Source organism: Acomys minous, assembly GCF_964271855.1.
Source record: "Acomys minous genome assembly, chromosome: 7".
Lineage (NCBI taxonomy): Eukaryota > Metazoa > Chordata > Mammalia > Rodentia > Muridae > Acomys > Acomys minous.
The window spans coordinates 91,483,906-91,499,618 of NC_140488.1; the positions used below are offsets into that span (position 1 = coordinate 91,483,906).

At 38.4% G+C, this 15,713-nt stretch overlaps 1 pseudogene across 1 annotated transcript; it reads right to left on the reverse strand.

The window, feature by feature from the left end:
- Positions 1-8,555: 8,555 nt before the first annotated feature.
- LOC311602021 (hepatoma-derived growth factor-related protein 2-like) lies at positions 8,556-10,790 on the reverse strand (annotated as a pseudogene). Its single transcript has 2 exons — positions 10,766-10,790; positions 8,556-10,624 (listed from the first exon to the last, which is right to left on the reverse strand). The product of its transcript is annotated as a hepatoma-derived growth factor-related protein 2-like (transcript).
- Positions 10,791-15,713: the final 4,923 nt, after the last annotated feature.

Genomic DNA, 15,713 nt, shown 5'->3' on the forward strand with positions numbered 1-15,713 from the left:
TAGGTGCTCACCATGGATGGGTTTGTTGTCACAATTGGTCACCATGTGGAGCTCCTCTGCCCTCCAGATTCTTCTATCCCCCAACTCTTCCATAAGAATACCTGCACTTCACCCCAAAGTTTGGCTGTGAGTCTCAGCACATACTTCAATAACCTACTGAATGGAGCTCTAATGGTAGGCTCCCATCCTGTTCCTTCTTTTCAACCACTTCCCGTTTTTATTCTATTTCCTCTTCTGAATGATAATTAAGCATCTTTCCTAGGGTCCTCCTTAGTATTTAGCTCCTTTAGGTCTGTATATTGTAGTGTGGTCATATATTCCAATATTTTTGATTCTCTTATATTGTATTTTGTTTTAATTTCATTGCTTAGATGCCTCTTCATAGACTCCAGCAGTTTATAGATGGGGTAGATCTTGGAGACCGCTAACTTAAGGCCCTGGATCTGAGCTGGGTGGTGGCTGTGTTGTTCAGCCCATCAGGTCTCCTCTGCCCAAGCCACTAGGGCCAGCTCTCCTGCTTTGCTCAGGAGAGGGCCAGGGACAGCTCTCTTTCATGTGGCATCCAGCAAAAAGAAGAGTGTCTTGACATTGATCACACCATTGTGGCCGGGTCTCCATAACCCATATCACCAAGGCCAGATATCAAGTACATTGCCTCAGCTAGGGTAGCAAGGGTTAGGGCCAGTTCTCTCTAGTGCTACAGCCAGCTAGGAGACTTATGTACTCTTAACTTTTAAAAATTAATTATTGGAGCTAGAGAGATGGCTCAGTGATAAGAGTAGTTGTTCTTCTTCCAGAGAACCCAGGTTTGATTCCCAGCACCCAGCACTCACAACTCCAGCTTAAGTCAATATTACACATTCGTCTGCCCTTTGCAGGCATTGCATGCACAAGGTATTCATAAATACATGCAGAGAAATACAAATACATAAAATAAAAACTAATTAATCTTTTTACAATGTTAGTTATTAAGTCAATGACATTTATAACTATATTCTATGTACTTATCCTAAAACCTACATGTAGGCATAAGGTAGTTTAAATTGTGTAGGCTAAATTATGGTTTCTTGTCTAAATGTTGTCTAAACTCTGCTCCCCAATTGTCCCCCTGATATGTAAATAAAGCAGCTTAAAGACAAACAAGCAGCACGGGAGAGAGAAGGAGGAGTTAGTAGGGGAAGTAGGAGATTTACACAAAGGATTCAGTCTCAGAACTGTCCAAGGAATATCAGGGGGAAGGAGAAGATGGAGCCACCAGGAGAAGGCTGGGAAACAATAAGATAAATGAACCAAGCCTAGGAGATGATTTAAAAACAAGTATAAAGTGGAAAAACAGAATGGGAGGAAACTATACTAACATGGAAGTTTAGGATGAAGTACTTATTTGTGATATAGGCTAATTAAATAGATCCTGGTCCTTATTTGGGTGTAAAACTACTTAAGGAGTAGCCACTGATTTCGCTAAAATAATTTAATTCAATATTAAATATTAAAATAGCATTCGACAGTGACAGATATGTAAAGCCTTCTCCAAAGAAGCTCATTTCTTGTATCAGATAGAAACTAATACAGAAATCTGCAAGTGATCAAAATGCACAAAATAAATGACAGTGGGAAACCTATTCTCAGTTGGCACATCTATATTATAACTCCTGTGCATAAAGTTCTGGAACATTACAGAGGAGGGGCAGAAGATTTTAAGAACCAATATGGTTACATAGACAAGATCTGCATAGCGACTATGCTTGTTGACATGGCAACATGGATAGGGAAAATTCCATAGCTATAGACAATCAATGACTAATAAAGGAGTGATAATCAGTTTTATCCAGGGAAAAACCCCTGATAGGTTATATATATTTCTAAGTATATATACATTTAAGTATATATACATGAGCAATATTAAATAGATTCAATAGATTTCCATATCAATCTCCATTTGCTACACAAAAAGAAGTTTCTTTGGGGAAGGCCAAGAGCTATATTTATCTGTAGGTTTGAGGATAAATAGCTATAATACAGATAGTATATTGTCTTAATAATTAACTTGAAAAATATTATTTTTATTTTATATGAATTTTTTACTGAAGTGTGTGTGTGTGTGTGTGTGTGTGTGTGTGTGTGTGTGTGTGTGTAATCAAAAAACTTAAGAGCTAATGAATTTGAAATGGGCTGCAGTGTGTGTATGCATGGAAGGAATTGAAGAATGGAAAAAAGAGAAGTGGAAATTCAGTTTAAATTTAAGAATGTATGAAAGTCTTAAAAACTAGTTAAAATAACAAATGCACTTTACTTTTACATTAAGTAGCAACTAGTGAAAACCTATTGGTCATCTCATCAAAAGCCAACAAATTATCTTATTGTTTTTAACAATGATTTTATACAATATATTCAGAACATATTAACTCCAGTTCTTCCATTAAAACATTCACAACCCTCCCATCTCTTCTCATTCATCTTTGAAATTTATTTTATTTTATCTATCTTCATAGAGTCTACTTTGTGTTGCCCAGCTAATTTTGAGAGCGGAACATACCCTGGTTATATAGTCAACATATCAAGAATCATATCTTTAAAGAAAACTGACTGTCCCTCCACAGGCAGTGATCAAATATTAATAGCTTCTCTCAGACAGCGATGGAATTTCCTAGACACCTTCCTCCCTCTATGCTAAGAGTTTGTCTGGCTGTAACTTGTACGGGACCTGGAAAGGCTTTTGTAATCAATTTGAGTTCCTATGTACAGCTGATCTTTTGTGTCTGAAAATACCGTTTGCTTGATGATGACCACCCATGGCTCTTTCAGTATTTATGCTACCTTTTCCATTACAATCCCTGAGCCTTGGGGGAGGGGTGTATTACACATGTTCCATCTAGAGCTGAGCACTTAATAGTCTCTTATTCTCTGTGAATTGACCCATTGGAGGTTTTCTGTGTTAATTACCATCTACTTTAATGGGAGGTTCTTATACTAAGGGTGGAAAGATGTTCTCATCTCTGAATATAGCAATAAGCCATTAGAAGTAATTTTAGCCTTATGTACAGTTATCAGAATAATATCATTGCATTCTCCCCTAAAGAGGATGAACTTTCTAGCCACAGGTTATTTGCTTCTTTAACAGTACTATGTATTTGTTATAACTCACAGAATTGGTCTTATATATAATCAGTAAGTGGTTGGTTGCTTCAGTAATAAGCATGCCACTATTGCATAACCTGTTGGGATTGTTATTTTTGTAGCTTGCAGATTCCTTAGCTACATGACACTGAGGATAATTTTTCACCTCTAGCAGCATACATAGCACCTTCTAGCATCATGGATGTTAGCACATATGAATGACACTTTCAGGTGAGTGACTGCTTAACTTTTCTGTGTTCTGCTACTCAGCTATGTGGTACCCTCATCAATGGGCTCACCCATCAAGTTCTGGGAGACAAATAAGAGGATTGGAAAGTCTATGTCATAGTTACATATTACTTTAAATAAAAATAATTTGTTATTTATTTTAAAATAATTGTAACCTTTTTATTGTTTTTGTTTTAAAATTGTTTATTTTTACAATTTCATATATATAGGTATATAATATTCCAGATGAAAGTCAACTCTCATTTTCCTGTCCTAAACCACTTCCCTTCAAACTAATTTTCTTCTTCTGCCAATGACTACCTCCTTTTCCATATCCTTTTTGTTTTTATTTTGTGTGTGTGTGTGTGTGTGTGATAACATTGTATTTAATTAGTATTTTTGCATAAATTAGGGTTGGATTATTTGCTTAGGGGAGCAACAAATCAATGGATATATCACTGACAAATATGACTTCCCCTATCTTTGATACTTTCACCCTCTGTAGCTCATCTTGAGGATGAGTGACTTTATGAACATGTTTACCATCCACGATTGACTACAAACACACCCAGTATTGTACTGTTCATGAATAGGGATCCACTACTGTACTATAAATTTATGGGTACAACACCCATGTCATGTCTAGAAATAGGAGTTCATCATACCTCTTTTCATTCTCTAGCTATTACTTTCCTTCTAACATTCTCCTGTCATGTTTCCTGAGCATTTGTGGGGGCTATAAAAATTCCTCATTTGGGACTTGTTTACAGTATATTAAAATCACTTGTTTACAGTATATTGATCAGTTTATAAATCTCTGTATTAATCACTACCTACTCCAAACTGAAATATATTTGATCAAGAGTAATAACAGCATTACTCTATAGGTATAAATATAAATACTTAGGACATAAACACCATGTGCATTAAGTAAAATGACAACAATAGTTTTCTTGCTAAGTCTTATGATTTTTCTAGGCATGGGTTTTGATGAAGTTTGCAGTGCCTAGTGTAAGTTCCTTCCATGATGTGGGCTTAAAGTCAATAATAAAGCAGATGATTATTCCCACAATAGTCAAAACACTATTGTACTACTGGACACCTATTGCCTGGCAGATGATTTTAATTTGTAGCACTTACAGTTAAGTAAAATGTTTTCTCCAGAAGCCATTATATAGCACCTTCAAGCACTTTGAATGCTGGACAGAAAGGATAAATCTTTCATCTCAGCTCTAGTCTAATTTCTCTATATGTTACAATGTATATGATATATTAAACAATAAGGTTTATCAACTCATTCTGATGGACAATCAACAAAAGTGGCAACATTATCTATTAATTACAGAGGTCTTCTGGGGCTTTCTTGATGAACTCTTCATAAAGAGGCACTGGATTTTTTAACAACCCATGAATTTTTACTTAATTAAACTTATATTTTAATTGGTTTACAAAATAGGTTTCTGTATGTATTTTTTACATACTCTTAATTTTACTTAACCCTCCATCTATTCCCCTCATTTCTTCTACCTTTCTACTCCCATCCCTAATTAAAGTTTTGCACCTCTAGTATTCTTCTTGGCTGCTATCACACAACATATATCATATCCCTTATTTTTTTTTAAAGAACCTCCTCAATATTATTTTTCTGTTTTGTTGTGTTTTGCTCTTATAATTACCCTAACTTAAAGAGGCGAATGAGAATATTAAAAACAAGGATACAATTTAAGAAGACCATGTGGCCCTAGTCTTTCTGAACATGGGTTGCTTCATTAAGTATATATCCAGTTCTGTATATTTACCCATCAGTTTCTTAATTTTATCTTATTTATAGCTTAATATATTGCATTGTGTATATGTAGTACACCTTCATTATTCTTTTACAAGTTTTAGGTAGGTCAATTGATTCTACTTCTTAGTTATTGTAACTAGAGCAGCAATGAACACAAATGAGTAAAAATCTCTGTTTTAGGATATTAAGTCCTTTGAATATTTGTACATGAAAGAGTTAGTCTTATTCCTAGCTTTGTGAGGAATGTTAACACTTGTTTCTATGATAACAACACAAGTTTACACTCCTAACAATAGTAAATAAGGGTTGTTTTCCCCCTATACATTATCCTCATCAGCATTTGTTGTCATTTGTTTCCTTATTGAGAGACATACTTTCTATGGTGATTTGGAATGCCTAAATAAATTTAAATTGCATTTCTCTAATGGTCAATACTATTGAACACTTTTAAAATGTTTATTATATACTTATACTTACACTTTTGAAAACATTCTATTCAGATCTATAGTTTATTATATTCATTTGGTTGTTTTCTTGGTATTCTTTTTGTGAGTTCAGTGTGTGTTATACACATCAATCTTCTGTAAGATGAATAGTTAAGAAGGTTTTTTTTTTCCAGTTCCATAGGCTTCATACTCATGTGACTGTCTCCTTTGCTATAAAGAGGCTTTCTAATTTCATGAAGTCCCATTTGTCATTTCTGGCCTTATTCCTCAAGTTACTGGAGTATTATTTAAACAGTTTTACCTGTGCCTATATCACATATAGTACTCCCTACTTTTTCATCTAAAAGTCTCAGAAGCTCAAGTTTTATAATGAGATATTTGGTCTAGCTGAAGCCTATTTGTGTTTAAGTTTTGAATTTTGTTCTGAGTTAGACAAAAAACAGCTATAAAGGAGAAAACCTATTTATTAAATATGTAAGTATTTTAGAAAATCAAAGTCTAGTTTCTAAAGAAACTAGATCTGCTATTTGTTAATATTTAATTTAATTTATACATTCTTCTTTCATGCCATACATCCTCCCTAAATACAGCCTTTCTTCCTTCCCCAACTCCCCTCTCCCTCAGATCTACTGCCCCTCTGTTTCCCTTCAAAAATGATTAGACCTTCCAGGGATTTCAATCAAATGCATCATAACAACATACAGTAAGACTAGGAATATACCCTCATATGAAGTCTAGACAAGGAAATCCAGTAGGAGATAAAAGATCCTATGAAAAAGCACTAGAGTCGGAGACAAGTATACCATTCTAAAGAACCAAAGCATGTATGCAGAGGGCCTGGTTCAGACACATGCAAGCTTCATTGTTGCTGCTTCAGTTTTTGAGTTCCTATGAACCCCGCTTAGTTGGTTCTGTGGTCTGTATTCTCCTGGTGTCCTCGACTCTCTAGATTTTGCCATCCTTCCACTCCCTCTTCAGCGAAGTTCCCAAAGTTCTGCCGAATGTTTGGCTGTGGGTCTTTGTATCTGCTTCAATCAGCTGCTAGAAGAAGCAGCTCTGATGATGATTTGGCTAGCCACAAATCCTGTGAGTATAGCACTTTATCATTAGGAATAATTCCATTGACTTTTTTGTCAGTCATGTTTGATTCTATTCTAGTTCTCTCAGCCATCCGGCTTCTAGATCTTGGCCATCTACGCAGTGTCTGGAATGGGTTCCCTCTTCCAGTGTGGGCCTCAGGTTAGACCATTCATTGCTTGACCATTCTCACAAGCTGTAAGCAATCACTTCCTCCAGCACATCTTGCAGGCAAATCAGGTTTTGGTTCTCAATATTGTGGCTGGATTGGTATCCCAGGCCCACCAATGGGAGCCTAGCGTGGTTATATAAGATGCATGTTTCAGGCTCCATATCTTCCCTTACTAAGAGTCCTCACTAGGGACAACCTTATAAGTTACAGGAAGTTTCCACTGCAATAGGTTTCAATATTTCCTATCAAAAGGCCACATATTTCAATCATCTCTCCCCAGATTCTCTCTCCATTCCTTCTTCCCCTACCCACAGTCCACACACAAAATCTATTCTGTTTCCCTTTCCCAAGGAGATTCGTGTGTCCTCCTGGATGGGCAAAATTAACATCAGAAGATGGAAAGATCTCCTATACTCATGGCCCCGTAGAATTTATACAGGGGGAAAGAAAGCTATCATACCAAAATTAATCTAAAGATTAACTCAATCCCCATCAAATTCCAACATAATTCTTTATAGAACTTGAAGGGATAATACCCAATTTCTTATGGAAAAACAAAATCCAGGATAGCTAACATAATGTTATACAACAAAAGAACTTCTAGAAGTATCATCAGTCCTGGTTTCAAGTGAAACTACAGAGCAATAATAATAAAAAACAGGATTGCATTAGCATAAAAACAGACACAATGGTGATGGTGTAGTTGGATGCCTGCATATACAAGAATGAAAACAAACCCATATTTATCACCCTGTACAAAATTCATATTCAAGTGGATCAAATATCTCAACATACAATCAGACACACTGAACCTAGTAGGGAATAGCCTTGAACACATCAGCACTGGAGACAATTTCCTAAACAGAACACTGATAGCATGGGCACTAAGATTGACAATTCACACACACATTTAGTTTGCTGTTGTCTAGTCTCTTGAGTTCTTTCTATGTTTTAGTTTATACCCTTTTATCAGATCTGGAGTTGGTAAAATCTTTCCCATTCTATATGCTGCAATATTGTCCTATTGATGGCGCATTCCTCTATTGCTGATGGGAATGTAACTCATATAGCCACTATGAAAATTCACATAGCTGTTCCTTACAAAATTAGGAATAGATCTTCCTCATGACCCAGTTAAACTACTCTTGGGCATATACCCAAAAGATGCCCCATATTACCACAAGCAGATTTTCTCAATTATGTTCATAGTGGCTTTATTAATAGTAGCTAGAAACTGCACATCCTCAAACAAAGAATGCATAAAGGAAATGTGATACATTTACACAATGGGGCATTAATCATCTATTAGGAAAAAAAGGCATATTGAAAATTTCAGGCAAATGTACAGAACTAGAAAGAATAATCTTGAGTGAGGTAGCCCAGACTCAGAAAGACAAACATGACATATACTCACTTATAAGTGCATATTAGCTGATTAGGAAAGAATAACCAGTACAATACATGGATTTGAGATTTTTGTTTGAATTTTGAGACAGAGTTTCTTTGTGTAGCCTTGCTTGTTCTGGACTCACTTTGTAGGCCAGGCTGGCCTCGACCTCAAAAAGATCCATCTGTCCCTGCTTCCTTGAGTAATGGGTTTATAGGTGTGTGCCACAGCGCCTCCTTGATCCAAGATTTTTAAATAGATCTTCAGTTTGCTTTAATCTTTTTTCTTTATCATTACAAAACCCTTTATAGCCATTTTAGGTAAGTTGAAATCACAGAACTAGGCAGAAAGGTCCAGGCCACAAATAAAAACAGCACAGCACTTTGTTGGGAGGCTGAGGATGATCATGGCACCATGGCCACAATGGCTGGAGCTCAGCTGCCCTGAGCAGCAGCAGCAGACAGAGACCAGTAGCATCATCTCCTGCTCTTGATGCTCACTTCCAGGTCTTGTGGAATAGGAGTTGTCCTGTGGGCTGTCATGCATCTCTTCTGATGAATGACCCAGAGCCATCCTCTGAATCCTGCCCATCTTCCTGTGCTCTGTTTTCCCAGCTCTCCCTCTTCTGGGATGCGGCCTCACCTATCTAGGGGCTGAGAGATCATTGCTGGACTCATCCTCCACCAGCTCTTTCTGAGCCTGCTCCCCAGGATGCTCCATTATCTTCTCACCATCAGTCTGTTCCTTCCCAGATCCAACCTTTTTCACATTCTGGAAAGCCTCAACTTTCAGCCTTAGGGCCTGCAACTTGAGCCTGGCATAGACCTCTGCTGCTTTCACCATCACATTCTTGTTGGCCTTGTACCAGCCATTTTCTTCAGCATTGCTATCACATCTGTGTTCTTTTGGAAGATCTAAGAGCTCACCTGCAGGGTCCCCAGCTCATCCAGCACAATCAGACAGCTCCTCACGTCTGCCTTGTCAACCTTCAGTGCAAATTTGATCTTGCTATGCAACTTCTGTAGTCTGTTCTCTATAGAAGTTTCTTTCTTCTTCTCTCCCTTCCTGTCCAGTAAAAGACCCTCTTATCCCTTCTGTGTCTGCTCCAACTTCATGGTCCTGGCTTGTAGCATCTTGTCTAGCAGCCCTCTCTTCTCCTATTGCCTGGGCTTACTTGCAGACACTGAGCCTGGCAGTTGGGACTTCTTGGCCAACTTCTTCCCCTCTTTCCCAAGCTCCCCCTCGGGCTCTGAGTCAGAAGAGGACGGTGTGTCCTGGCCAGAGCCTTGCAGCTGCACTTCTTCACAGGTTCATCATCCTCCAGCTCCTCCCCACTGCTGTGCCCACGCTCTGCCAGTTCATTGCATAGCTCCTTCTTCCTCTCCTGTTCTCGCAGTCACTGGAGGTTTTCCTCCTGCTCCTATTGCCTTTGCGCCTCTAGCTCGCACTTCTGCTCCTCATCATGTTACTTCCTTTCATTGATATGGTCTAACTCACCCCTGTCACTGTCACTGTCACTGTCACTGTCACTGCTGGAGATGGAAGGTGGCTGTTCTGGCTTTGGTCTCCAACCTCAGAGTTTGTTGGGGGTGGTTTCTCAGCTGGCTTTCTGGCTTCACAGAGTTTTTTGACAGACACATCTGAGTCTGAGAAGGAAGAGGAGGAGGACAATGATGGTTGTGCCACAGCCACATGCTCCTCCTTGGCCCCATCTGAGTTGGCTTTGGAGTCTGAATCTGAGGCTGAGGGCACCTTTTTCTTCTTCTGTCCCCATTGAGGACCCAGCCCCGGCAACCGGGCCACTGTCTTCTTCTCTGGGGTAAAGTCCTGGTTGCTGGTCTTCTCTGACTCAGATGGGCTCTTGGGATCCTTTTCCAACTGGGACACACTGGCCTGATCCAGGTCACTGAAGGCTTTCTGACCTCCTTTAGAGACCATCATCTTCAGGACTGGCGCCTTTTGCTTCAGGCCACTGTGGTCACTTCTCTTGTCAGACTCAGAGACATTCTCCATCCTGTCACTAATGTCTGTGGTGGTCACAGCTGTCACAGTCCTGACTCCCCGATCCTCTTTGTCCTTGTGCCTGTTGCTTCCACTCAAGGTTCTCACCGTCAGAATTTTACCAGCACAGGTGTACTGTAGCTGGCACTGGGTTGTTCTGGATCTCCCAGAGCCCCTCGTTGAAGCCTTTTCTATTGTTGGGCTTCCTGTACTTGTCCTTGCACTTATCATAGGGAAAAGGTCCTTGGGACCCAGGAAGGCTGTCTCAGGTGTTCCAATGAAGGAAATTGGGTATTTGTTGTGTGTGGACTTCACAACACAATCATCAATGTCACTGATCCGGGCCGGCCAGTGCAGGTAGCTCTTCATCTTGGGAAACACCAAGTCTCTAGGCTTGAAAGTGGAGGCTCAGGACGTGGGAAGCAGAGAGAGGTGAAGCTGGAGGTGGGAGTCAGAAGCCTGAGGGACTGAGGCATCAGTATATTTTAATTTACATATTTAATTCTTTGAGATTCTCATACAATGGATTTTTATTATATTTATCTCACCTTTATGAACTTCTCCCAGATCCATACTCATTTCCTGCTGGTACAACTTTGTTCCCTGTTTCTGTTGTTGTTGTTGTTGTTGTTTTAAAAAATTCAGTTTAGTTTGTCCTGCCCATATAGTGTTGGGCATAAGACTATCCAATGGAGCATGTTTAACCAACCAGGATCCAAATTTTTAAAGAAAACTGACTCTGTCTCTCCAAATAGGTATGTTACTAAAAGATCTTCAGCTATGGATAGGACTTTGTGCCTACCTCTCCTGACTCCATTATAAGATTTTGTCTATTAGAGCTTGTTCAAGTCCTAAGCTTATTGTTACAACTACTGTGAGTTCATATGTGCAACTATCCTATTGTGTCTGGGAATCACTGTTTCATTGTAGTCATCTACCATTGGTGTTTGATAATCTTTCCTCTTCTTGATCTATGAAGTTAACTGAATCGTAAGAGATCAGACATTTGATTTCTCTAAAAATAAATAAATAAATAAATAAACAAAGAGAAGAGACATAATCTTCAAAGATATCTTCCCAATAGTTAAAATGGGAATAATATAAATGTTTTTAAATAATATTCTGTTTTCTTTATATTTTATTTAATTTATGCAATATATTTTTATCATGTTTCTCCTCTTCAAACTCTTCACAGGTCCTCACCACTACTACTTAACGCCATCCTTCTCTCCCTCTCTCTCTCTCTCTCTCTCTCTCTCTCTCTCTCTCTCTCTCTCTCTGTCTGATATACACAAAAAACACAAACAACCACCCCCAAATGAAAATCAACACAAACAAAAACAGCATTCTCCACATGTGGAGAGCCACAGATAGCAGCGCCCCCTGCTGCTTCCCTGGCGCAATGCGCCCCTTATGCGCATGCCTGAAGGCATAGTGTGAGGTGGCGTGATCCGAACAAGGCATAGCGTGTGGTGGCGTGATTCGAACGTACCAACCAAGAGCGACAACGTGACAGTCTCTGATAGGACCAGGCACACTATAAAGGTTCTGTGGGAGCTTTTCCCAGGGTCACTCCGGTAGTCCAGGTTCCTGATTAAACTGCTGCAAGAAGAGTTCCTGGTGTTGGTGTCTTTCCTGCTGGTCGGGGGCGGCATCGACATCTACATATTATGAATTACTTTCTCCAATTACTTTCTTGTTAATTTAATATCAAACGTACTATTAAATCCACAGATTATGTATGTGCAAATTTGTTCCTAGGTGTCACGAGATAGAACATTAGCAAATCAGCATTAATTATTTTGCAAAAGAAACAGCTTGTGTGTCTAATTTTAACTACTTATCAGGTATTTAACAAAACTTGCTGGAGAGAAAAAGATACCACATTCATGCCTCATGCCTATATGTAATGCTGGAAGGATTCTACTCTTTAAGCCAGCTATATTGCACATCTTCATGTATGGAAACCACAGTACTCTGAAATTTGTTAGAAAAACATAGACGAGTGTAGTCAATGATGGGAAGATGCCAGACTTTCCTCTGGGACACAATGTGACACTTGAACATCTGGCAGACAAACCATGTGTGAAAGTCAGATGTCCATCATTAGTAAACCTCATTACTTTCTATTCTTAGAATGAATATTATTAGCAAGAGGTCAAATATATTCCTCATGCACCACACAGTATCACCTGCAACCTTCAAACAATGTGTTCTTAATAAAAAGGGAGGCAGGACACTTTAGAAAACAGATGCCATCAGCCTGCCTGAGTCCTGGGGCTTTGCCTCTACCTAATCCCAGCTTTCATATTTCAATAACTGCCTTTGTACTTCACTATCAGACCCTGGATACAGTAGTTAGCAGACATTGCTTAATCCCTAGGAATCATCAGCAACCTAGAGTGGCTGGTGATTTCATGTTCACATTGCAATATTGATTTTCCTCAACAGAGACTCAAACTTCAGTAGCCTTGAAATTATCTCACCAAAGGGTAACAAAGGACACTATCAGGACTGACTATTATTCTGGTTTCATTACTATACAATAAAAAATTGTAAATATTTCCTTTTTCTTAGTAAGAAAATTTTTTCCTTCTCTTTCTTTTTTTAAAATATTTCACATATAATTCTGTATTATTACACATATATACAATAAACTCCATACAGCAAGAAGAACCATGAAACAACCAGGTATTATATAAATGTTACATTCATATTGCTTTGGCTATTTGTCCTTGCCAACTTTGAAGAAAACATCTTTCCTATCTTAGTGAATCTAAAGTTCTGAGTGTAAGTCAGTATCTATCATATCTCATCATTATAAACTTAAAACATCTATCTAGACCTAATATACATACTAGGTATAACAGATAGATACGATCCTATAGAAAGATAAGGTAAAATTGTTAAATAAGGTCTTCAAAACCTCAAAGACATACGAATATGACATTTAAAGATGATTTTGTTATTTTAACCATTCTTTGACAATGAGACAGATTAATCACTGGAAATACCAAGCCTAATTCAAAGAAGATGATGAGCATCAAAGAACCTCCTTATACAGATGGCTTCAAATTTGGCAAACAATTCACTGGGGAAAATGTCCTCACTTCTACCATAGACAGAATTCTGCCTAAAAAAGGCAAGCTTGGATGCAGGCAGAGTCAATGTCCAAATGCTGCCAAGACAGGGTAAGCAAGTCCTCAATAGTTCCTGCCTCACAAATATGTCTGTCAGATATATTGGGTCAGAAGGCTGAAGATGATGCTCCAATGTTACAGAGAATCCTTGGAGACTGTTCAGGCAGCAAACTGTCTTGGCCATTTTCTCATTTAGAAAGCTACTAACCTGCACTCCATGTATACTCAGGTAATCAATTTTTTTCCTTCTCAAGTGTCTGATGATTTTGAAGACCAGATAGTTTAGTTTTAGAATCAAGCTTAGTTGTTTAGGGGATACAAGCAATTGAAATCCATATTATACTCCACAGTGTCCAATAGAATGGTCCTATTTCATACAGTTTACTAAGTGGTTTCTAGATTTCAATGTTTTTAACACCAATGATAAACAACAAGCAGGCACTAAAGTGCTGGTGGACTGCTTTTATAGTGCCAATCAACAATACTGAATGAACATGGTGGAAAATGAACTTTACACCCAGAGTTACATATGCCTTATTTGCAACTTGTATAATTTGAGAACATTTTATTGTTTTTCCCTAATATCTTAATCATTCAGCTTTTCATAACAGATAGTTTTATCAGTGGAACTCTAATCTCCTTATTTTACTTTCATAAATGAAATTTTGCTTTAAGAAATTATGCCTATGATGCCAGTGGGTTGACTCCATAGGTAAAAGTGCTTGTTGCCAAGCCCAATGACATGAGTTAAATAGCCAAAACCCACATTGGAGAAGAAAAAATAGACTCACAAAAGTCTCCTGACCTCTATATGTTACCCATCTATGCACAGGCACCCACCCCAACCCCATAAAATTATGAACAAGTACCTATTTTTTAAAAAAGAAAGAAAGAGTACATACATTCTTGCCCCTAAACTGCTATGCTTATGAATAAGAACAGGGTTTCTCAACACCCATACTAATATTGACACTGAGGACCAAATCATTCATTGTTATGTGTAGCTTCATTGAATTATAATATGTCCTGGTAGCAGGTTTTTCTTTTGGCCTTTACTCACATAATTCCTTCTTGCAACTCACTCAGTGGAGCAACCAAAGTATCACTTGTCCCTTTGGGTATAGATTCTCCTCTAATTGAAAAATACTGATGCAGAGCTATTGACTTGTACAAGTTTTCATTTTTGTAAATTAATAGGAGTGATAATCTTTTTTGTTTTGATACATGAATACTTCATTGATAGACTTGAAGCTTAATCTTGATTGTGGGTATATTTTGGAAACGTCTTTGTATAGTAACATAAATATTGTGTGTGTGTATGTGTGTGTGTTTCTCTGTGTGTGTGTTTGTGTGTGTGTGTGTGTGTGTGTGAGAGAGAGAGAGAGAGAGAGAGAGAGAGAGAGAGAGAGAGAGAGAGAGAGAGAGAGAGAGAGAGAGAGATCACGGTAAGTTCCCTCCTTCTCTTAAAGGTTCATATCCAAGACCTTTATAGGGGAGCTTCTTTCTTGTTTGGCCTCTGAATAAAGCACTTTAATGACCATAACATGAAAAATCCTCCTTCTCACTTGAAAAATTATGGTTCTCAATGTTTTGAAAAATGGCTAGAATTATGCTTTTCTAGCTCTTGTGTGAATGATTCTGGGAACACATAACTAGTAGTTGTATTTTTAGCAAGCTGGTGGTAGAATGGGGCATGCATAAGAGTTCCTGATATTTCTACCTTATTACAGTTATTAGCATGCCTTCATGAAAGTAATTTTGTGGCTGATGCATTGGAAATCATGAATAGATATATGATTCCTTCCTACCCATAACAGAATATTCAGTGATACACAAAATAATGAAAGGGATAGGTCACTTTGAGGAGCATATTAGTCTAATGTAAGAACTGTATAAAGTTTCTGATGCACAGACCAATTATATCAGAAACCCTGGGTCTGGTAGCCAGAATTGTCCATATTCTACAATCCTCTTGGTAATTCCAATGAAGAGAAGTACTGGGAATCACAACTTAGTTTCATGATGTACATACAAAAGCATCATCTGTTTGATAGAAATAACAATAAATTAGTGTAAAGTAGACACACAGAGACTCAAGATGGTGGCACCTATCACACACTGTATCTGATCTACCACATAGAGACCAGGGACCAGGGAACCACAGACTACTAGAACTAGAGAATAATAGGTGAATTGGGTCCCAGACAGTGCAGACCACAAGCAGGCCAGGCCCTGGGTCAAACAACAGACCACAGAGGCCCTGAACGTGCTTGCCAGACATGGCAACGGATACCATCTGTAGACTGTAGTTTGCCTGACTCAGTGTGTGGGACAGTGGAACACCAGGGCTCTGTAT